This window comes from Belonocnema kinseyi, chromosome 4, assembly GCF_010883055.1.
Source record: "Belonocnema kinseyi isolate 2016_QV_RU_SX_M_011 chromosome 4, B_treatae_v1, whole genome shotgun sequence".
NCBI classification, from domain to species: domain Eukaryota; kingdom Metazoa; phylum Arthropoda; class Insecta; order Hymenoptera; family Cynipidae; genus Belonocnema; species Belonocnema kinseyi.
The window spans coordinates 85,111,944-85,116,574 of record NC_046660.1 but is presented as its reverse complement, the minus strand read 5'-3'; the positions used below and the strand labels follow the sequence as shown (position 1 = coordinate 85,116,574).

General features: G+C 22.4%; 1 protein-coding gene across 1 annotated transcript in view; it reads right to left on the bottom strand.

Moving 5' to 3' along the window:
• Positions 1-4,631, bottom strand: part of LOC117171715 (glutathione S-transferase C-terminal domain-containing protein homolog) — a 12,328-nt gene that overhangs the window by 5,608 nt on the left and 2,089 nt on the right. The window lies entirely within an intron of this gene.

Sequence of the window (4,631 nt, the reverse complement as noted above, 5' to 3'; positions counted from 1 at the left end):
AACTTTGAACCTCATTTTCTCAGCTTGACAATTGAGGGACATGGCGTACTATACCTTGAGGGATTTTAAGGTACTTGTCGTGCCAAAAGTCAGATATTTAAAAAAATAGTTTTTATATGATTTTAAGAATCAAAACGTGAATTTTTAAATAATGAAAATATTTATATCAACTGATATTTTTAAGATTTACTTATTTTTATTATATCCTTAAGAATATTATTAATTTCTTTAAGATTAAAAAATATTCATCTATTTATTTTAGGATTAATTATATTATTTTATTCAGTTTTAATTACATTAAATTTAAATATATTTAATAAATCAAGAATTTATCTAATAATAATATTTTTCATTGTTGAGGGAGGATTTTTTATTTTATTTGTCTATTTTAATAGATTTGCAATTAATAATAAAATAATTTGTAATAAAATTCAAAATTGATATTTTTATACAAAATGTTGTATTTTTTTAATTGTTATTATAAATAAACAATTAATTCAAAATAAATTATTTAATATATTTATAATTAAAAGGGAAAAATCCTAATTTTATTAATTTAAATAAATTATTTAATTTTAAAAAATTTTAATAAATGACGGCTAGTTTTTTTCGGGAAAGCATTCTCTAAAACTTTACATGATTCCAATTTTGAGAGTACATTTTTCTATGGCTGAAATCGTTCGAACAATTTTTTTTAAGAAAACATTTTTTGAACAAATAATTATATTTTAAGCTTATTGAGTTATTTAAAAAATTGGTAAGAAGTGAAGGTAAAAAAAAGTTCAATATAAAAAAACATGGTTAAAATTAGTGTTTTTTTGTGTGTAAATTTGAACATTTTTCATGAAAAATAATGTTTTTTATTCGAAATGACATCAGTTATAATATTTTGATCTCGTTTTAAGGAGCAAAATAATTTTGAATTTTCAGATACGTTAAATCAAAATCTCCAGAAAAACGTTCATTTTTAAACCAATAGTTGATATTTAAATCCAAAAATATTTTTATTTGGAATCAAAAAAGTTGAATTAATCCGAAATTTAACCAGATGTTTTTTTAATAAAAGAAAAACAATAAATATTTTCCAAAATAGACGAATTTTTTACAAAAATGGTTAATCTTTTAATCCGAAAATAAACATTTTCCACAAAAAAGTCACTTTTTAACTAGATAATTGAATTTCCAACCAAATACACGAATTTTCTATCAAAAATATTAATTTTCTGTCACAAAAAATACAAATTTTCAGCTAAAATTATGAATCTTGAACCAAAATAAAATTCTCAACGAAAAATATAATATTTAATAATTAAACTTAAAAAATTAATTTTAAATAAAAAAAAAGTTTCATTTATCTAAAATGACTAGTTTTTAACAAAATAGTTGAATTTTCAACAAAATACATAAATTTTCTAACTAGAAGATTAATTTTCTACCAGAAAAGACAAATTTTTAACTGAGATGATGAAACTTCAGCCAAACAAAAATAATTTTCAACAGAGTTTAAAATGTTTCCAACAACATTATATTTGTAACATAATATAATGAATTCGCAAAAAATATGTAATTGTTGACATTTAAATCCAAAAATATTCAAATTTCAACAAAATAGTTGAATTCCTAATCAAAAAGATAAATGTTCAAACAAGGAGATTAATTGAATTTTTAACAAAGCAGTTTCACTTTTAACCAAGTAGTTAAATTATCAAACAAAAAATATGAATTCTTACCGAAAAAATATCCTGATAGTAGATAATTTATCTAAAAAATGTTTGTAATTTTAAATAAAAAAGAGTTGAAATCTTCCAAAAAGGTGAATTCTCAACAAAATAATTGAGTCCTAAGCCAAAAAAGATGTTAATTTTAAACCAAAAATTTGAAATTTTAACACAAAACGACAAAAATTCTATAAACATTGATGAATTTTCAACCAAAGACGAATTTACAATAAAATTGTTGAATTTGCAACCAAAAAAGATTTGTCAGTCCAGAATAAAACAAGTTTTTAGGCAAATTATAATTTTAAGGGAAAAATAATTTTTAATACAAATATGAATTGCGAATTACTATAGGCAAAAATTGTAGGTATAAATATTCGGGAATCTTTCAAAATTTTAAAATTTGCAATCTTTTTTAAATTCCTAAATATCTTTCAAACTGACTCAAATTATTCCTGAAATTATTTTATAATCTTCCAGATTCTTTTTTTTGTATAAAATTTTGGAAATATTTTGTCATTTTTAAAACACATTTTCTTAAAATAAAGGTTTTAAAAATACAGAACCAATCCGAATTATCGAAAAAATCTTAAAACAACATTTTTTATTCTTCTGAAATTTTTGGAAATTCTTGAAAAGCTTCTATCAGTATTAAAAAAACAATTAAAATTTTCTCTTTGATCAATAATATTTAGAAACATTTAGAAATAATTTTATCATCTAATAAAATTACTTATTTATAAGTTTTGATTTACGAAATTGATGGTGCAGAAAATTCTTAATCTTCATTCATAGATAAATATATACAGCTTCGCTTAATATGGTCAGGGAGTTAATAATAGAATCCTCTCGTCATTTTTAAAACACGTGTTCAAAATGTGAAGCACATAATATTGCTGTCTTTATTATTAAAGAGTCATTTATAATTTAAGATTTCTCTTTTAGAAATAAATTTTTCGAATAAAAATTTTTCATTTGGAAATTGCGATTTACAGAATGCTCAAAAATTCAAAAGAACAAACTGATAACAACAGCTTAAACTCATAATCACGCAATATGTAAGCAATGAGTGATGGGATTTTTTAAACTTTGGTCCCATCTTTTTTTTTGTATCGGATTAGAGTTTGATTTGATAGTATGTATTTTAAAATAAAATTTTCAGACTTAATTTTTCAAAATTGTAAAATTTTATGTTGAAAGCTTGGATCTGGGGTTTCACTTTAGATTAAAAGAATTTTGAAAGCTTCAATAACTTTAATAACTGAAACCTTTCATTTTTTAATTTAAAAATCTAAACTGAAACACCTGGTCAAATCAAACTCTAATATTATACAAAAATATATGAAACGAACAAAAATTTTGAAAATATCAGCACTCATGGGTTACATATTGCGTGATAATGACTTCAAGTGGCTGGTTTCAGTTTGTTATTTTAAATTTTTAAGAATGTTGTAAATCGCAATTTCCAAATAAGGTATTTTAATTTTAAAAAATTATTTCTAAAAGAGAAACTTTAAATTATAAATGACTGTTTAATAATAAAGGCAAAAATATTCTGTGATTAAAGTTTTGACCATGTGTTTTAAAAATGACAAGAGGATTCTATTAATAACGCTTTGACCATATTAAACGAGGCTATATATGTTTATCTAGGAATAAAGATTAAAAATTTTCTGCACCATCAAATTGGTAAATTAAAATTTCTAAATAAGTTTAATAAAAATTAATAAATTTACAATTTTAGTAACAGTGTTTGTAATTAGAAAATAAAAAATTAAAAACATTAAAAATTAGGCAATCTGGAAATGAGACAAATTGATCATTGGCGGGATATTTAAAGTTCCTAAAAAATCTATCATGTACTATGTGAATGGTCCCAAACTAATTAAAAAAAATTATTGTAACCTCCAAAATTCAACAATTTTTTGGCCATACTAACTTCAATTATTGTAGTGCGAAACATTTAAAAGTGAAAATCAATAATTAAAAAATGTATCATTGTAATCATGAAATCATCGTAATAATTAAAATATTGACCATTTTAAATTGAACTAAAATTATGGAAGTCTAAGAAATTAACAAACCCTAAACACGAAAAACAGGTATCAGAAAAAAGCTAATTATACGCTAATAAAATCAATATTGTCATTGATAGTTTCGTTTAAAGGATAAAAGATATTTTTTATAAGAAAAATTTTTTAAATAGCAAAGCTGTCTATTTTTAAAAAATTTAGTTATTGACCAAACTTTTTTTCGTATCGCTTTTTACGAAATTAACAAAAAAAAATGGGATTTTAATGAACCCCATTACATTTTTTCGAATATTTTAAATCATAGCTTTCATTTTAAACATCCTTTAACAACACAGCAGAGCAAAAAATTCAAAATAAACGAACTTTGAAATAAAATTATGAATCTTTAATTGCAATAGCAGAATTTTTTAACCAAACAGATGAATTTTTAAACAATTAGATTAGTTTTCAAAAACAAAGAGTAATTTCTACTAAAAACTGCAATTTTTCAACAAATTCCATGTATTTTAAGGACATATTGAAAATTTCAATCAAAGGAGACAAGGTTTCAACCAAACAATGTAATTTAAAAATAGAAAAACAATTTTCAACAGAATATGAAATAGTTACATTTTTAGTTTAAAAAAAATAATAATAATTTTCATCGGGCATGCTCTTCGTGACCACGTGACCAAACTAGTCCCCGGATATAAGCATTTTTTTTGGTGTTCACTGTGTCCACACGGATTGAGATATCGTGTTTAAAATTTGACAGATTAAATAAAAAGCACTTAAGAACATTTGTACGAGGGTGGATTGATAAGTTTCCGGCCTGACCAAGAAAAACAACGTTTTTAAGAATTTTTTTTTTTTATTTCTCAACATAATCTCCTCCAAGGCT